This window comes from Pogona vitticeps, chromosome 1 (assembly GCF_051106095.1).
Source record: "Pogona vitticeps strain Pit_001003342236 chromosome 1, PviZW2.1, whole genome shotgun sequence".
Classification (NCBI taxonomy): domain Eukaryota; kingdom Metazoa; phylum Chordata; class Lepidosauria; order Squamata; family Agamidae; genus Pogona; species Pogona vitticeps.
The window spans coordinates 128473947-128494263 of record NC_135783.1 but is presented as its reverse complement, the minus strand read 5'-3'; the positions used below and the strand labels follow the sequence as shown (position 1 = coordinate 128494263).

Here is a 20317-nt window from a genome sequence, read left to right as displayed (position 1 = left end):
AGTTCCAGAAGAGCCAACAGGACCACAGTCCTCCAGTTCCATTCCGAGCATATGTTATCTACCAAGGCAATCAAAGCTGTCTTCATCCCATAAACTAGCCTAAAATGGGTCTGTAGCAGTGGTTCTCAAGCTTGGCTCTCTAGATGTTTTTGGACTGCAACTCCCTGAAACCCCAGCCAGCACAGCTAGTGGTGGAGTCTTTTGGGAGTTGCAGTCCAAGAATACCTGGGTTACCCAAGATTGGGAACCACTAGTTTAGATAATCTGTTTCATCCAATAACCCCATACACATATCCACAACTGGAAACATCTGTGAAAGGGTGGGATGATTTTCCTTCTTTCACCAAAACTTGAAATTATGTCCCAGATCCCTAGCTGAAACCTTTCATCAAGTATGACGTGGCCACACAGTTGGTTATACACTCAAACGCAGAGAGTGATTATCAATGGCTCCGTCTCAAACTGGGAGGAGATAACTAGTGGACTCAGTTCTTCAACAGTTTTATGAATGACTTGGAGAGGGTGATGCAGGGAATATTTATCAGATTTGTGAATGATACAAAATTGGGTAGAATAGCTAATACACTGGAAAGCAGAAACAAAATTCAAAATGCTCTTGATAGGCTTGAGCACTGGGCTGAAAACAACATAATTAAATTTAACAGAGATAAGTACAAAATTATATTCCAGTTGAGGGTGGGGTGGGGACACACACACACAAAGCTTCAAGATGAAAATAATGTAACTTTTTATTCTTCAGTTTTTAAAATTTATTCTATGATAGATTAAATATTTTTATCTAAAATTTTGATTTTGAGAGTGATTGAAACAGATGTTGGTATTATAGAAGTTATTCATTATGCTTTATTGAATATGGATATTAAAATTAAATGTGATTATAGAAAAGCCAAAAGATAGAGAACAGGAGTTAATCTTTTTATCTATTTACAACAGATAAAATAGAAAAAGAAAGGATGGAAATCCAGGAAATTAAGGATAGAGAAGATTGCAGCCAGGGTAAAATTGGGATACTATTAAATTGGTGATGAGAGAAATTAGCATGTGGAAATCATGTAACCTAAAAAGACAATGAGATAAACATATGAAAATGTTTGAGGATGATATAAAGTTTAAAAAATGATGAACTAGAATCCTTTGGTTGGCATGATACAATGGCAGACAAATCTTAATTTAGAATGGTGGAAGATCTATCTCTTTAAGACTCAATGGAAAGTGTAGCATGCCTTCTTTTTACTCATGGTAGTCTCAAGTTTTCAAATGAGCTTTAGTACTTCTTTCTTCCTTTCCAACCCCTGCATCTCCCTTGGAAAAAACAAACAATGCACACATTAGATGTAGTTAGACATGCTCTAGTATATATAATTTATATATATACTAGAGCATGTCTAACATATATATACTAGAGCATGTCTAACAACATCTAATGTGTGCATTAGAGCATGCTAGAGCATGTCTAACAACATCTCTATATATTACTAGAACAAATTCTTTCATAAAGAACAGTAAACTTTTAATTCATTATCATGGAAACAAAAAGACAAAACACAAAGACTATTGAAAGAGCTAGTAAAAACAACCTAATTCTCCTGTGAGATAACTAGATATCCTTTACCTTTTACTTTAAAGGGACACAGCAGCTTCTACAGCCTTTTTGAAAGGAGATCAGTTACAGGACATTTGCAAGGAGTAACATAGTTCCAGCCTATGACTTTTGCGAACCATTATAGGCTAGATGTAAGAGTCCAATTGGATGGCTCCAGCTGTGTGGTACTGCCCTCTATGCTTGCATGACATCCCACCAGTTGGTAAGCTAGCTTGAAAGTCACCCATTTGTGTGAATCACAGAGACCACAAGAAGGAAGATAGGCTACTTACCTGTAACTATAGTTCTTCAAGTGATCATCTATGAATTCAGACAACTCACTCAACCTCCCCTCTTTCTGTCACACTACTCATGCTAAGGCTGTGGCATCCGGAAGAGGGAACTGAGGAGCGACCATTGGGTGGGGCTGCTATACTAGGTAAAGGGAGATGCCTACATCTCTATGTTCCTGAGTTCATTTGCATAGATTCAAAGGAGATCCATATGTATAAATTCACAGATAACCACTAGAAGAACCACAGTTACAACTAAGTAACCCGTCCTTTCACCACCAACAACACCGTCTCACAGTGGCTAGTACTTTATTGGTATAAAATCACTCTAGAATCATTTAAAGTAGAAAAAAAGGTTTCTTTACTTACAGTTGCAATCAATAGTTACAATCAGAAGAATAAAAAGAAAGGAGTTGAAGTGTTTGCCATGTAAGAGGGATATCTTCCATGTCTGCAATATAGTGATAGGACAGCAGAAGAGAAAGACAAACAAAGGATGCAAAGCAAACAAAACAAATAGAGAGGAAGGGCAGGCAAGAGGCAATAAAAATAACTTCACCAATAGGTTACTGGGGAAAAACAGTCACCTCAGGCTGTAAACACTGATACCCAGTGCTAGTGCATGCAAGATTTATTGATCGACTTGTTTGTTTGCTTGCTTGCTTTTTGATTGATTGATTTAAAATATTTTTACCCCACCAAAGACCCAAGGTGGCTAACATCATTAAAAGACAATATAAAAGCTAATAACACTGAGTATACAAATACTTAAAAGGATCAAACAAAAACATAAGGAGCACCAGAACATATTCAAAGCAGTAAGGTACAAAAATCAATTTAAAATCCCCATTCAAGCAGCCAATTACTCAGAGAAAGCCTGCCTGAAAAGAAAGGTCTTTGCCTGCTTATGGAAGGACAGCAAAAATGAGGCCTCCTGTGGGAGAGAGTTCCAAAGTCTGGAAGCAGCGATAGAGAAGGCTCTCTTCTGTGTCCCCACCAAACGCACCTGTGAAGGTGGTGGGACTAAGAGAAAGGCCTCCCCCAATGATCTTAACACTGGAGCACAATCATACAGGGAGAGGTGGTCCTTGAGATAGCTTGGGCTGAAGCCATTTAGGGTTGTATAGGTTAGAACAAGAGATGGTCATGGAGCAAAACACTAATCGGAAAATCCCACACACTGCACCAGAACACAGAGTTCTGACTCCTGTCCTCTGAAGATGCCACAGGCCACAGAGACCAGTGAAAAACCTTCAGAACACAGCCAGACAGCCCAAAAAAACCTACAACAACTAATCAGAAAATTCATCGAAAACCGCTAATTGTTGCTAATTTGTCCATTTGTGTTCGTCAAAGATGACTGACAAATTTTAAGCAGTTTTCAGGTTGTCGATTAGTCTCAAAATATATATTTGAAATGTTAACATGCACATACACACACACACACACACATATACATACATATACATACACACACACACATACGTATTTATTTATTTATTTATTTATTTATTTATTTATTTATTTATTTATTTATTTATTTATTTATTTATTTGAGAGACACCCCAGGCCCCTGGAAGCATCCTATGGGTCCCCCATCGCCTCCCTTCCTTTGCTGCCACTCCCGCCTCCCCTGCTGCTGCTGCTGCTGTTGCTGACATCTGGAAAGGCAGCCCGGCTGGCTCCTACAGGATCAGACTCCACTACTGTACTTTTAAGAGAACTATCCACTGTGTTGGACTGTTTTTGGAAAGGATGATGACATACTTAAGCATTTGGATGATAAAGGAAGTTTTAAAATTAAGCCTTTTGATTCATAAGCAAAATTCATTTGCTTTCATACTGAAAAAGTATTAGTATTTGAAACAATGTGTGGTACCATTAGTGTGCTGGTACTTTTTCTACTGCGTGTTCATAAAGTTTATATCACATACACATTTATTAACACTTTGTTTTATTTAACACTTTGATTAACACTTTTTTTTCCTTTCTGGGCAAACTTTTAATGGCCTGGGTTAGGCTAAAGAGGCATTTTTGTGGTTTTGGATTTCTCTTTGATTGTATCACATTGTTCTTCATTATTTTTATACTGATTGCATTTGTTTTCCACCCACTTTGCGCCTGCTAGGGCAGAAGAAAACTCAGCATGTTCCCCTGTGAAAAACGTATTGGTATCTCATCCCTTAAAAAGAGGTGGACAATCTTGATGTTGCTCCTGAAATGATCTTTTGGGTCTTCTGTTCTCTGCATTATTATTTTTAAAATTAGTCTTGTATTTTTTTGTTTATTTTAGAGTTATTAAAAGAGAGAGGGAGATAGGAAGAAGATTCTCTGCCCTGTAGGCTATTGGGGATCAATGATGTGGGTGACTGCTTTTGTCCCCTCATGTATCATAAGGAGCCCAAAATTGCCACCAGATTTCAGTATCAGTATATCAAAAGCACCCCAAAACTCTGATGATGGCATCAAGAATCATCCCAGTACTGCAGCTCCTGGTGGATAGGGAGGAGACCAGTGTGCTGGCAGTAAACCCACATACTGCTTTTAAACCAAGGCAGACGGAAGATACAGTGGACCTTCGACTTACAGATGGCTCGACTTACAGACTTTTCGAGTTACAGACTTCTCTGGCTGCAAAATTTAGATTCGACTTGCAGCCGGAGAATCGACTTACAGACCAGAAAAAAAACCAAAATGGAACAAAAATAGAATAAAAACCGCTGGTTATGGGATTAATCGGTTTTCAATGCATTGTAGGTCAATGGAGATTCGACCTACAGACTTTTCGACTTGCAGCCACCATTCCAGTACGGATTAATTCCTTAAGTAGAGGGTCCACTGTAGATTAGGACTGAATCTTGATGTGCAGTAGATAAGCCACCACTTTATACATGGAGACATCCCACTGCCTGAATTTCTGCTTTCCACTGGACTCCAGCTAGTATTGGAGCTCAAGAGTCCTTATTAAAAATCAGGGTAGATCTCACAACTTTGGTGTCAGCCTGCTTAAACAAGTTTTAGAAAAAAATTAGATGAACCAGAATGACTACATTGAATAATATTTGTTTATTTTAGGCATGTTCCAAAGTGCTACATTGTGTTATTTGAGTTTCAGGGAAATTCCTCTTCTTTTGCTCCTCCTCCAAATTTACAATATTATTCAATTACTGTATAGTGTTCAGTTTTTCACCCTTGATTTGTTCTGATGAAATATTCTTGTTCTCTCTTTCATTTATGACTGAACTGATCATATCTATGTCCGTGTGATCCCAACGAGCGAAGCAGGAGCAATAAAACAAGTCTTTGGAGAAGAACTTCCCCTCATTAATCTAGTAGAGACAATTACCCCATTAGATCAAGCAGTTGAGATTGGAGCAAGTACTCTGTCCTTTCTTTTAGGAATAACCTCTGGCAAGAGCTGTTTGTGGGCTTTCTGGTCATTTTCTAGTCATTAAGCCAGGCAATGAAACACAGTCTTGCAGTGTGTGTGTGTGTGTGTGTGTGTGTGTGTGTGTGTGTGTGTGTGTGTGTGTGTGTGTGTGTGTGTGTGTGTGTGTGTGTGTGTGTGTGTAATAAACACTAGGTAATGACAATATGGTTCCAAATAAGGTTGTTTGCTCTGAAATATTACATTCTGCATATTTATTAAATTTTGCAACAAATCTAAATTATGCGCTGAAAATATACGGGGGTGTATGTACATAGATCTTAGCAGAACTCCTATGGTATTATATTCTAAAGAGTAAGCAGATATATTCACCTTCTAATTCTGAATGTGCATAATATGGTGCCGATCAGTTCCAAAGAGAAACAGAGTCAGCCATCTTAAGGACCTCACCAGAAACTGATTCTGTACCTCAAAGTAGTAGTATACGCTGAAGACTGTATCATTACTCTAACACAAACTTTACTTAACTGGAGCATGGGAGATTGGCTTGCTTTCGTTTTGTAATCAGTCAGCTAAGAAATAGCACAGTTTTATTTGTATGTGTGATGTCCCAGGCAAAAAGCACTGAAATATTTGTGTTGCTTGGGGGGGGGGGGACAGTGCTGTAAGTGAAGAATTTGACTTTGGATTTTGTTTCGTTCCGTTGTGATCTGTGCCTAACATGTTAGCTTCTGTATGCGAGTGGATTTTCTGAATGTGCAACAATATAATGCTTTGCAAATGAAAAACTAAAACAGGCCAGGAAGGAGCTATGGACAGTGGCTTCAGAATCCCATAGAGTGTTGTTTTGATAGAAGGAAAACAGGAGGGTGGGGATTCATCAGGCTGAGCCCCTAATTACCTACAAGAGAATGCCAGCGTATAAATATAATTGGGTAGTGGGAGATGTCCATGCATTATTCAGTGTAAATGTTGTGAGTTATTAGAGTCTGAAGTTGGCATTTTGGCTTCCACAATATCCATGTTGTGTAATATTCTTTATATAGGTGTTAATCGGAATTCAAGACCCTTATGAATTCCCCCAACAGAAATGGACAGAGACACGAAGGCTACAAAGTGGAGGCTATTTATTATTCGCTGCTGCAGAAAGCGGAGAGAAAGCAACCCAAGCCATGCAAGGTGTTGGTTTCTCTGAGAAACGAAGGAAGAGTACACATTATATAGGCTGTCCGTCCGGGCGGTCCGTTACGGCTCACAAACTTACTACAATTTCATTAAGTTACAAAAACATTCTATTTCTACTGCGCAGCCTCGCTTTTACGGAGTCTGCACTTCCTTTTTACCCTGTCAGCTATATCTTATCGGCCCAGGTTACTCAGGAATTTAATTATAACACACACACTCCTTAGCGAAGGAATTAAATTCTCATCACTCAGCTTCTGGAAATTAATTTACAAGCTATGCACCAATAGCCCTTTACTCCCTTTTTCCTTTAGTGAAGAAGTCAAACTCTCAGCAATTTTCTACTCACAATTCCCCCTTTTTCTTTTCTTACTAATTTTGACTTATTCACCTGACTCTCCCTCCTGGATGGGGAGTATCTTGTACTGTACTTCCGGGGCTCTAATCACCATCATTGGCACAGATTTAGGCATAGCTGCCTGCACCGCAGAGTTTATCATATTGCGGACTAGAGGAATGAGACAAGGTAGGAGCATCATGCCAAGCAGTATCATGCAGAGAAAGAATAAGGCTTGTTTCCAATTGTTAAAGATCCCCCCCAGCCAGCCTGTTGAATCTAACATTCCAGTCCAAGTTTGGACTGGTACATTGGCTAGTTCTCTCATTCGGCCAGTAATCTCTGCAATCACCTCTTGAGTATCTCCTATCTCAAGGCAACAGTTGGTAAGATTGAACTTTCCACAAACCCCGCCGTCTGTCGCCAGAAGGTAATCGAGCGCTAGTCGATTTTGATAAATAGCATTTTTAATCTTTGTGTTTTGTTTGGCTAACACCTCCAGAGCCAATTCATTCTCTCGAGTGAGGAGTTCTACCACGGCTTGCAGTCTAATGAGCCTATTTAGTAAATAAATAGGGGTCCTATATCCATAGGAACCATCCTGGGCCCAGGATGCTGGGTCATAATATGCTATGATTCTTTCAGGCGGCCATTCATCATCTTTCCATGAGCCTATTTTCAACTCTCTCTTCTTCCTTTGGTTTTGAGCAGGTTGTCCTAGTCTCATTCCCCTGGACAAGGGAATCATGAAAAATGAGGGTCGCAGATGTCCCAAGTAACAAGTCCCTGTCCAATCTGTCCTCAAATGAGAGTAGGCCATGGTCCCACAAACCCAATACAAACCGGCAGGTGCAACCCCGCCATCTACAACTGTACCATTGTGCCAAATGATCCTTGCCACCTCAGTTAAATTTTCCCAGGGGTTCCTTAAATCAAACCCCAGAGTAGAGTTTCCCCATGTACTAACCTTACTCCCATTAAATACTTTGATGAATTTACATGTAGAATCCCCGAGAAATGAAGGGTATTCTATATCTTGTTCTGTTCGTTGAACACAGCTTTCTCCTATCAACTCACTTGCTAACTCCCATCTGGAGGATACTTTATGAGTTGGATATGTTGATGTGTTATAGGGGGCTGTCTGATTCCATCCTATGACCTCCCAAGGCCATTGGTCCCCTGTCAGAGTCCCCCCACAGATGTAACAATTAGAGACGTTCATGGTAGTGGCTACTGTCTGGGCCAACTCTACGAACAAATTTATTGTTTTTGTGGTGACGGATTGTTCCCAGGGGTCAGATTCCAACTCTTTCCAAAATGTCTTATAAGTTCTCATATCCTCTCCTACTATGCCTTCTTTGACTTGTTTTAATACAAAATATCCCCCTGGGTCCTTTCCTTTCCCATTGATCCGCAATCCAAAAACCTTAGACCCTAGATCCTTTGTATCCCATTCCTTTGGTTTCAATATGGTGAAGTTAACCGGATTACACTCCCCTCGTTTACAAGAATTCGACCCTTTCCCGCTTTTAAGTACAGCTGAGGGGTCAAACTTTCCAGGCCAAGTAGCCCACACTACACATGACCAATGGGACAAGTAATATTGTTCCTTGTTACAACTCCAAGCCCTTACCCTCTGTTGTGGGATTCCATACCCAATGTACTTATCATTCTTTTGGTAGGTTCTTTCCCAGCCCAGGTTCCCACTGTCCTTCGGGATTTGCAGAGTGTTTTGCCCTAGTGTGGTGCGTCCAACCAGCTTCCTCAGTTCGAATGGCAGTCTCTGTTGTCAACAGTATCTGATATGGTCCAGACCACTTGGGAGTTAACGGTTCAGTTTTCCATGCTTTAATGTAGGCCCAGTCACCGGGTTGGAATGAATGCACCGGGGTCTCCAAGGGTGTCCTTTGGGTAGAAATGCCTTTCTCTCTGTTGGTTGATAAAATGGAGAATAGTGCCAGCAAGTGTTTTCTAATAAAAGCATCTTTGAACATATCCAAATTAGGGTCTATTCTCCTAGGACTTACATCCCATATGCTCATCCCATACAAACTCTCGAAGGGAGATAACCCAGTTACTTGGCTAGGCTTAGTTCTGAGAGAATACAAGGCCAGAGGCAACACCTTCGTCCAGGGCAACTGAGTTTGCTGCATTAGTTTTATAACCTGATTCTTTAGACTTTGATTCATTCTTTCCGTTTTTCCTGAACTTTGTGGGTGCCAGGGGGTATGTAATTTCCACTTAATCCCCAATGTCTCCATCACCTGTTGCAGTACCTTTTGGGTGAAGTGGGACCCCCTATCACTATCTATGGACCCTATAATCCCATATCTAGGGATAATTTGTTCCAATATTAACTTGCAGACAACATTTGCCGTTGCTCTGGAAGTAGGGTATGCCTCTACCCATCCTGTAAGTTGGTCCGTAATGACCAAACAGTGTTTCAAGGTTCCCATTCTTGGCATGTCGATAAAATCACACTGAATGCTTTCGAATGGGTGAACTGCCAAAGGTTTCCCCCCCCACTCACCCTTTCTTGGGTTATTCTTGTTAACTCGTTGACATGGAATGCAGTGTGCTAGGATGGTGTTTGCGTGAGACCAGACTTTCTTCCCCACATATCGCTGTAAGAATGCACTAGTCATGGCTTTAGTTCCCCAATGCCCCCCCTCATGTAGGGCTTTCAATACTTCTCTTACAACCCCTTCGGGGAGCCACTGTCTGCCATCCTTCAAGGTTAACACTCCGTTTTTCATCACTGCTCCTTGCTTCTCCGCTAGTTCCAACTCCTTCTGGTTGTATCTATAAGGGGGTGCCGGTTCTTGCCCCAGCGGAATTAGTGCTGCCTGTAAAGCTGCTTGCAGTTCTTTATCGGCTGCCTTTTTCGCCAGTTCATCTGCCAACCTATTCCCTACTGCTTCAGGGCTGTTTCCCTTCTGATGGCCCGCCACATGTATTATGGCCACCTGGGCGGGAAGACTCAGAGCCTCTAAAGTTTCCGCTACAAGCTTATGATGGGCTAGGTTCTTCCCTTGTGAAGTTAACAATCCTCTTTCACACCACAGTTTTCCATATACATGTGCCACTCCACTAGCATATTTTGAATCCGTCCAAATATTTACCGTCTCATCTTTTGAAATCTCTAGGGCTCTTTTTACTGCATATAGCTCAGCTGTCTGTGCTGACATACCGGGAGGGAGGGGGCCCGATTCCACTTCCAACCCTCCGTCCTCCACTATTGCATACCCAGTTTTCCTTTTCCCATCCATCACCCTGGAGGACCCATCCGTATACAGGTTTCTACCTCCCTCAATAGGTTCTTCCTGTAAGTCTTCTCTGTACTTGGTTTGGAGGTCTGTAACTGCCACGCAGTCATGTTCTCCTTTGAATTCCAAACAAACTTTTTCTGAAAGGCCCTCGGCCGGACTGCAATGATCGGTGGTGGTCAACAGTAGATCTGGTTTTTCTAACAAAATAGCTTCTATCTGCATAAGTCTACTGTCGGTCATCCACCGCCTTGCTGTATGAGTCAAGATTGTCCTAAGCTGGTGTGGTGAATGGAGTATGATTACCTCAAAGGGGTATAATTTGCGCACCACCTTTACCATTGAGGCGGCAGCAGCACAGGCTTGCAAGCAAGCTGGCCACCCCAGGACCACCGGGTCCAGATGCTTAGAAAAGTACCCAATCGCTTGGTATCTCCCAGCCTTCTTTTGGGCCAATACCCCCTTCGCCACACCACTTCCTATGGTGACAAACAAGTGACTCGGCTTCTTGGGGTCTGATAGACCTAGTGCTGGGGCCGAGGCCAAAATTCTCTTCAGTTTTTCCAATAGCTGATAATCAGGCCTTTCTAGGACCAACACCTCCGGTTGATCCCCTGTTAATTTCTTCAAGAATGGTTGAACTAACTCTGAAAATCCCTCTATCCATTGTCTACAGAAATTTAGTGTCCCCAATAGGCTTCGCAGTTGTCTCTTGGTTTTGGGCATCTCCAGGGCTTGGATGCCTTCAATTCTCTTGGGGTTAATGTATTTTTTTCCTCCTTTCAATATCAATCCCAGATACTTTACTTCTGCCTCACAAAACTGAAGTTTCTCCTTTGACACTCTAAGGCCTTGTTGCCCTAGGAAATTGAGCAAACTAACGCTAGCTTTCCTTACCAACTTTCCTTCTGATGCGCTCAATAACAGATCATCCACATATTGGGTAAGCAACACTCCAGGAGGTGGTGCCCAGTTTTGGGGTATTTCTTCCAGGATTTCCCCAAAAATCGTTGGAGATTCTACATAACCTTGCGCGAGGACTCGCCACTGCCACCTCGTGAGTTTTCCTGTATCTGGGTGTGGCCATTGGAATGCAAATATCGGCCGGGATACTGGATCAACCGGCACACAAAAGAACGCTGATTTTAAATCAATTACGGTATACCAGGTGTGCGAATCAGGGATCCTTTTCAATATGGTATGTGGATCTGGGACAATGGGGGCCCTGGGGATAACCACTTTGTTCACTTCCCTCAAATCCTGCACCATTCTCCAAGTCCCGTTTGGTTTTCTTACTGGCAGGATGGGGGTGCAATAAGGGGAATCACTGGGTTCTATTAGACCGTCATCCAATAACTCTTTCACTACTGGCCTAAGACCTTCCTCAGCTTCGGGCCGGATGGGATACTGAGGACGATACACGGGCACTTCGGTTTTTAAATTCATTTTCACGGGGGTGACTTTCATCAACCCTGGATTACCTGGCTTGGCCCACACTATTGAATTTACTTCTCGTTCATCTGCCTCCCGGAGAGCTGCTAGGGTAACCTTACACACTTGGTCCTTTAAAGTGATCACTAGGCCCATTTTTCCCATTAAGTCCCGTCCTAACAAATTTATTCCTGACTCGGGGGTCCACAAAAAATCATGCATCAGTTGTCCAGATTCGCCTGGCTTCTCAACTGATAGGGGCTTAAGTATGGGCACCTGAGCGGCACAATTTTCTACACCTATAATGCTAATAAAGGCCCCAGAGAGGGGGCACGGCCCGGTCCAAGCCGGACATGCAAGACTCGAGCGAGTTGCCCCTGAATCTACAAGAAAATGTACTTCGTGTGGAGGGGTGCCCACTTTTAGGGTTAACATGGGCTCGGAAAAAGTGGGTCTTTCTACCAGACAGCCCTGACCTCCCTATTCGCTATCCTCATAACATGCTGCCATGCGTACAAGTTCCTCAGTTTCCTTCCCTTTCCTCTGTGGGCATTCTCTCTTCCAGTGGCCGGACTGGCCACAGGCCGCGCAGACATCCCGGGGCAGGGGTCTCCTCTGCCCCTGTTGGCTTGCCCCTCTTCCCTGAGCTCCCCAGTTTGCCTGCCTGTCTCCCTGATTTCCATATCCTCCTCTTCCTCTAGCCCTACTGCCTCTCCAGCCACCTCGTCCTTGTCCAGACCATGGTGGTCTGGAGGAATTCCTTCCCTGTTCCTTCTGGGTCAACACTTGGTTGACCGTTTGGACCATCAATTTCACCTTCTTTTTCTCTTTCTCATCCTCTCGCCTCAGCACCACTCTCTGAGCTTCCGTCAATAGTTCCCCTATGGGCTTTACCAGCATACCATCAAACTTTTGTAGCTTTATTTTAATGTCAGGGCAACTTCCAGCTACAAACTGGAGCTTTAAGATTTGTTCATTGTTGGGTTGGTCTGGGTCTAGCCCGGTATATTGTCGCATGTTTTTCCGTAACCTTTCCAAATATTCTACAGGGCTCTCATCTTTGCCCTGAGGCTGCCCAAATGCTTTGGTGACGCTTATATTTTTAGGAACTATATTCTCAAATGCCAATAGCATATATTTCCTAAATTCGTCACATTTTTCCCTTCCTTCTAGCGTCTGGATATTCCAATCCGCGGGGGTCCGCTCAGGGAACGCGGCTGTCGCTTCAGCGTCTGTCCGCTGCCCATTTCCGTCCTTCCACAGTTGCCGAGCTTTGATCAAAGCTTGGTTGGTATATGTTACCCCGGCCAATTGTTGGCAAATATGCAAGAATTCCGACGGGGTATAAACGGACGGCCCTAAGGCATCTCCCATTCCTTGAACAAATCCCAAGGGGTCCTCACTCAATTGGGGTAGCTGTTGTTTAATTATTCTTAGGTCAGTGCTAGTCAGGGGAACCTCCACGTAGCCAATTCCGTCCCCCATAGGGACCTGTCGGAGGGGTAACATTTTAGTAGCACCCCCTCCCCCTTCAGCTTCAGGATTTTTCTTTTGAGTGCTAGCCGATCCCCACCTTTCCTGATCTTTTAGTAATTCTCTTAGCTCTTTATTCGGCCTATCTATCCTATCTTCTACCCCTTTGAAAGAGGGCGCAAGTACCCTTGAGGGGCTCGGGTAAGCGACTGTACTGGCCTCAGATAGTCGTTCTTCTTCATCGCCTAACCCTCTCTCTCCACCCTCCCGTCGTTCACCAACCGTCCCATCATCCCGATCCTCGTATCTTGGAGGGGGATCTAAAGGACCTTGGGCTGGCGCTAAGGGTGGGGCGGTCGGTGGAGGCTGACTCAAAAACTCAAGGGGGTTGAACTTCGACATCTCGCTGCCCTGAAGCTTTTCTTCTTCTAGTGTTCTTCTTATGGCCAATCGAACCCCACCACAAGTTTTAATGACAAACCACATCCATGAATCCACATACGCGGAACGCGGGGGATGTTTTACATACTCATCATCCACTCTTTTAATATCTTCAAACATGCATGACCCGAATTTTGGCCACCTCGGGTCGATGTCAAACTGTGGCCAAATCTCTGTGCACATTCTAACCATCTCACCCGGGGTTTGAAAATCTTGCACCTTTACCTGTTCCCAATGGAGGAGCAGTCTCGCCAACGGACTGTTCCCCGGGATTCCTAACTCATCTTTCCCTCGACAAGTCTGGGCGTCCCCAACGGAATCCCCCTTTTCCTTTTGGCCCCCACTGGACCGTTTCTTAGACGTCTGATTGCCCATCCCGCGGGAAAACAAAACACAAAGGGATCAGGGAGGTGTGTGAAAGGTAAGGGGTCCTTTCAACACAGACACAAAAAAGGTTTCAGACTTCAAACACGCAGCCTGACTCCGGGCGCCGGAACTTCCAACGGTCACCACGAAGAACTGCAGGCTCAATCACTCATTCACAATCACTCTGACAACGCCCGCCCCAATAACCACAGTTCAATATTTCAATACTCACCACGATTACCCAGGCGCTGTCTCACCCGTCCTCCTCACGTTCGTGTCTCACTGTGAGTTCTTGAGACTGTGTAGCCGGGACGCCAGGCGGGAAACGGCCGTCGAAAACAAGACGGGGGCCCTCCGGTTCTCCGCAAGGCTGCCGCCGTTCTCCACAGCCTCAACGGACTTGAGCCCGGCCCCAATAGGGGCTTCTATTATCCCACTTCTGACACCAATCTGTTAATCGGAATTCAAGACCCTTATGAATTCCCCCAACAGAAATGGACAGAGACACGAAGGCTACAAAGTGGAGGCTATTTATTATTCGCTGCTGCAGAAAGCGGAGAGAAAGCAACCCAAGCCATGCAAGGTGTTGGTTTCTCTGAGGAACGAAGGAAGAGTACACATTATATAGGCTGTCCGTCCGGGCGGTCCGTTACGGCTCACAAACTTACTACAATTTCATTAAGTTACAAAAACATTCTATTTCTACTGCGCAGCCTCGCTTTTACGGAGTCTGCACTTCCTTTTTACCCTGTCAGCTATATCTTATCGGCCCAGGTTACTCAGGAATTTAATTATAACACACACACTCCTTAGCGAAGGAGTTAAATTCTCATCACTCAGCTTCTGGAAATTAATTTACAAGCTATGCACCAATAGCCCTTTACTCCCTTTTTCCTTTAGTGAAGAAGTCAAACTCTCAGCAATTTTCTACTCACATAGGGATCAAAAAATTTTCAAATCCACCGATCCACAAACTTAAAGCTTGGTCTCAGGGCAGCTTCCCTGCACCAGCTCTAGGGGTTGGAGGGATGGGATTTATAAAAGATTTATGCCGTGTGGATTCCTGCAAACTGCTGATGCAGGAGAAAGTAAATATCACTCAAGCTGGAGAAGACCTGGTAGAGACCCGCTCACTTCGCTTCGTCCAAGGTCAAAATCTCAAACAGAAAAAAATGGCAAAGGTCGTGTCTTGCCTAGTGTCCAGACAGAGTGTCCAGCAGCCTGTTGAGAAATTCTGGTTGAAAATGGCTTGGTGTTTTGTGCTCTAATATTGGAATAATGTTGATCTCAAAATTTATGTAATGTTGTTGTTATTGCACATTTTCATGTTGCCTCTGGCTTTTGGCGACCCTATGAAAGAGAGATCTCCATGTAACCTTACTCTCTCAAATATCATCTGTATTTGCTTTCTATCTAGCTAAAACTGAAAGCAACACTAATCACATAGTATTTAATGGAAGATCTGGTTCATTCACTCAGCTAATAACCTGCTTAAGAAAAAAACCACTTTTCCTCCTTTGGGGGAGAAAATCATATGGGAATGTTTAGCTTGAAAGCTGAACATTTGGGAGAATTATGAGAGGCAGTTGCCAACTAAGCTTTACAATATTTATTGTTTGGACAATGTATGTTTATTGTAACAGCAGTGACAGTAAGGAAAAAGGATTGAGAACTTTTAACTATTGGGGGAGGAATGCAATAAAGAGAAAATGTTCCTTCATGTCTCATCTTGTCTGGAAGAAGCACATACATTAGTGCAGTAAGCTTTAAATTGAGATGTTTCATTTCAGCAAAAACTGAGGGCCCACTATCTTAACACGGGTCATTTGGGCATCATACCTATAGAACTACTATATGTAAGCAGATACTTTAAAGGCCTGCTGGATTGCACCATAACGACAAATGATCTTCTGAAACACTGCTTTTCGTAATTTGAAAGACCCCTGAAGTTTATTTAAGCAGGTATTTATTCTAGGTACTATACCATCCTCAAGCATGTTAACAGAAATTCTTCCAGTGTTATCAGTTTCCTAATGTAATGTCTGGTTTCTTGTATAGCTATTTTTGGTTCTACTTATTGTAGCATAATACTAAGTGATAATCTGGCTCATTATCTTCTTGGACAAAGAAGCTGTTTCTTCCTCAGATTAAGACACTATTTCCAGGAATGAAATTTACAGCTCTTCCTTTAAGAAGTAGCCTGAGTTACAGATCTTCTTTTGTGGTTAGATTTATATCTCACCTTTCCCTCAAGACCTTCCTCCGTATCCTGTCAACAACCCTTACAGGTAGGCCTGGATTCAAAGCACAAAAGTGGCACATTACTTCTGTAAGATTTTACTTTTTTGGAGCAGCAAGATGGAGTGGAGATACTTTGTGGGGCCTGTAAGGACCATGGCTGTAAATCAACGCTTTTTCATAGTACAGTGGTACCTCGCATTCCGACGTTAATTCGTTCCAGCAAAATCGCTGTAGAACGAAAACATTGTAATGCGAAAATAAAAAGCCCATTGAAATGCATTGAAACCCCTTCAATGCATTCCAGTGGGCTGGAAACTCCCCGTCCAGCGAAGATCCTCCACAGGGCGGCCATTTTTGGTGCCTGTGCAGCAAGGAATCTGTCCCAGAAAACAGCGGGGAGCCATTTTATTTACCCGGTGGCCATTTGGAAACCACCGGTCAGCTGTCCGAAAATTGTCGTTTTGTGAAGAATCGGTTCCCGAAGCAGGGAACCGATCATCGCAAAGCAAAAAACCCCTATTCAGACCATCGTTTTGCGATCGCAAAAACATCATCGTAATGCGGTTTTGTCATAATGTGGGGCAATCGTAAAGCGGGGCACAACTGTAATGAAAATGTGTCCCTCTCATTACATTTGTGAGTAATGGGAGGAAGAAAGGTCACATTGGTTACATTTAGAGGAGGAGAAGGCACAGTGAAGTGAGCAGAAAGGAAAACAGATCACAAAAACCAAGGAGGCCAACTTCCTATTAAAGAAATCAAGGAGGAGGAAAATGAGCTGCGGAGACTCAGGTTAGCTGAGGGGATACTTTGAAAGAGGCTGATTTGCTCTGAATCTTGGGAGAGAAGAACGAAGGGCTCAGCAGGAGACAATATAAGGTACAGAAATAATGGAAGGGGGTGATTTTAGATTTTGAGGCAGGGAACGAAAGCAACTGCAAGGAAAGGATTCACACTGGAAAGAGGAGGCAACACAAAACTCAAGTCCCTTGGGGGACAGGGGGAATATTTAAAAGAGGCTGATATATTTTGGAGTATTCGGGGCCCCCAATTCATAAGCACTCTGTCCTCAAACAGGGCACAGTTCTACAAAGTCTCTAAAATTTCAGCCAGCTTGTGATAGATAGTCTTCAGATCCTCTGCTTTCTCCAATTGGATGAGGGAAGGGGCTGTGCTTTAAATTATTTGCTTTAAATTATTTGTAGAAAAGGTGCCACAGAAGTTCTATCTTGGATTTGAATTGGCTTCGTGGAATCCTGTTTTCTGTTATTTCTGTGTTGTTCTGCTGCTCTTGTTACATGCTGTCAAGTGGCCTCAGAAATGTCCTGTCTCCAGGAGCCCTTCTCAAGCAATTGAGAACTCAAGGCTGTGGCTTCCTTTATGGACTCACTCTATCTCATATTTGGTCTTCCTCTTTTTCTACTGTCTTCAATGTTTCTTTTTCCAGTGAAACTTGCCTTCTCATGAGGCACACAAAGTATGACAGCCTCAGTTTGTTCATTTTTGTTTCCAGAGAAAGTTTAGACTTGATTTGATCTAGTACTCCCTTGTTTGCCTTTGTTGTGGTCCAGGGTATCCACAAAATCCTCCTCCAGCACCATATTTTCAAAATAATGAATATTTTCCCTGTCAGTTTTATTCCCCATCCAGTAATTAGGAAAACAACAGTGTTTTCTTGACTGCAACCGCCATTTGGATAGATGGCTGAACCGATGCTGTTCTCTTTTATGTTACCTTAACTGAGTGTTCTAAACTACCCTGAGTTTTTAAGAGCAGGATATAAATTTATCCATCCATCTGGAAAGACCCCTTGTAAGAGTATGGTAAATACCTCAATTTAGTTGCCAGGTGTCGTGAATTGGCTGGCAACTACACAACAGGCAAACTAAGCAGCTTTCCCAAACATATTGCCACTCTTGTTCGATAGCTTGCATTTTGCACCAATCTCACCTAATATGGTCAATGTCCATGAAGTTCGGGAGGTGTCATCCAAACCACTTGGAGGATCAACATCTGTCTGTGGTTCTAATAATCAGTTCAGTTTTCTTCCATAAGCAGAACATCAGGTTCTGTTTTTAAGATGGTGACTTCATAGCCACATGCAGAATAGTCCTACTGCTAGGACAAGATATATATCTTGTTTCCGCAACCCTGCTGTGCTGCCAGTATCCAGATGCACAATGAGGGAGGGAAGGAAAAAAGAAAAACAAGCACCACCACCACCCCATATTTAGCTGTAGTACTTACTTTAAATCAAGGTGTGCAGGAAATACATTGCTTCTTTCAAAGTGGAAGGGCTCATCTAAAAGAGTTATCCCCCCCTGCTGCCATTGCCTATGGTGGTCTCAGTTTTTTGTGACACAGCAGCAAATTTAAAGAAAGAAAATGGCACTTCTGCTGTAGAAAACGATCTACGTAACTGTTAACTGTGACTTTAAATAATCTAGTTTGACCTTACCTAGGTTTCATTTTGCACCTCATTTTGAAACAAAATTGTACAGTTTGATTCTTTGTATGCTTATTTGGAAGCAAATGGCTTCATATTCACTTCAACCTACTCTCAGGTAAAGATGCATAAAATCATACAGTATTTATAACCATTTCAGTAAAAAAAATTGTTCTAGCTCTCTACTTTGTTAAATAGAGCAATGCAGAGTAATGTGTAAGTGTACTTAGTAATGATAATTGTGTGCTGTCAAGTTGATTCTAAATCACAGTGAGCTTTCTGAGGGTTTTCTAGATATAAAATGCTCAGAGTTGGTTAATGAGTCCCTTCTTTTGGGGTTGTTCTGGGCTCAAGACCACACAGCCTAACAGAATTGAATTCTGGACCCCTGACTCCATGACCAGGTGCTTCAACTCAGTGCTTGACAGCTATGTAAACTGGTCATCTTTAGTGGTGTGTTCATCTAAGTTAATAGGAGTTAATAGGAATATACGTGGCATTTTACAGGAGAGTCTATGTAGAGCTCTAACTTTATAGGTATGAGAATGTAAAATAACAAAGACTTTGGTGCCCTCTACTGCCTACATTTCAGTTCTCTTGAAAATGGTATGTTTACTGCTGTTAGCTAGCACCTACCTCATTTTATTAATCCCCTGTTGTTTCTAAAAGTCCTTCCTTGCTCAAAGAAAACTGCAAGCGGTAGGTACAGCTACTGCTGCTGACTACAGTGTTTTGCTTTTCCTCTTTAGTGTCAAAACACTGAAGAATCTCGAACTAAATATGAGGAATGGAAAGTTCTCCTCCCCACATATCAGATGTGGTTCTTCCTGAAAATACAAAATAAATAAACTTGCTTCTTCTATGGGGGGAGGGGTATTATCTATTTATTATCTATTTGCATATATATACACCACACCTACCATACATATAACTGGCAAATAAATGGAGTCCTTTTAAAAAAATTCTACAGTGCATCAGTGATTTTCTCCCTCATGTTATATTTTATCGTAATATTTTTAATTCTATGATGGCTGTATTTTCAGAATACAAAGCATTATGAACACTAAGCTATTTGTGATCAATATTCTGTGAAAAAATATTCTGTATGGTGTCTTCTCTATGATTATACATCACCATTACATAACCATTTCTAAATAGTGTGATGAGTGTTCACAAGGAGACTTTTCATGCTGTTTCCAGACAGAATACCATGACATAATCATATGTAGTATTTATAATGGATCCCTAACCTTTTTATCAAAATTTTAGACAATTCACAGAATTTTACAGTCCCCCGTCTCTTTCCAATCTCATTCTTTGACTTTGAAATTATTTATTTTTATTTTTTGGGTAATAGATCAGTTGAGAGCCCTGCATGGCTTTGTTTCCATGTCTGATGTTTCAGATGTGTGGTACTGAAATATTTGCTGACCTGGGCAGATAAAGTTTCAAGGAGAGGCGATAATGCATTTGCCTTAACATATGATCTAGCCCTCATCATAGTTTATTGGAAGGGTGACCATCAAAAGGTCCTAAATTCTTTCCCAGGTCAAATTAAAATGGAGAATGGAGAAAATCTTTTGGCTTTCTTCCTTCCCTGTGCATCTTTTCAACCCCAAAGAGACCTCCCCGCTGACCCTTCAGCCAGCTTCCTCTTTTCTCTCCCCCCATCTGAACGCAGCCTGTAGTGGAAGGAGCAAGTATAGTGCGAGGAGGAGAGGAGAGCTGAGCAGAAGGAGGAGGAGGAGGTTTGCCTCCTACCCTCTTCCTGTTTGTCCATCTGGGAGAGCAAGTATCTGTTTCAGGGGTAGAAAACTAGTACAGGGGCTTGAGTGGGACAGATGGTCATT

The 20317-nt window shown here is 42.5% G+C and overlaps 1 protein-coding gene across 6 annotated transcripts in view; it reads left to right on the top strand.

The window, feature by feature from the left end:
- The window catches only part of DLGAP2 (DLG associated protein 2), a 522791-nt gene that overhangs the window by 10604 nt on the left and 491870 nt on the right, over positions 1-20317 (top strand). For 2 of the 6 annotated variants that reach the window (XM_078388889.1, XM_078388883.1), the window contains exons 1-2: positions 1420-6330; positions 14720-20317. The exon at positions 14720-20317 is cut by the window's right edge and continues 19344 nt beyond it. The exons of the other annotated variants lie outside the window; for them this stretch is intronic. The gene's annotated coding sequence lies outside the window, so the exon portion shown is untranslated. Of the gene's footprint in view, positions 1-1419; positions 6331-14719 lie in introns of those variants that run through there. 6 annotated transcript variants of the gene reach the window in all.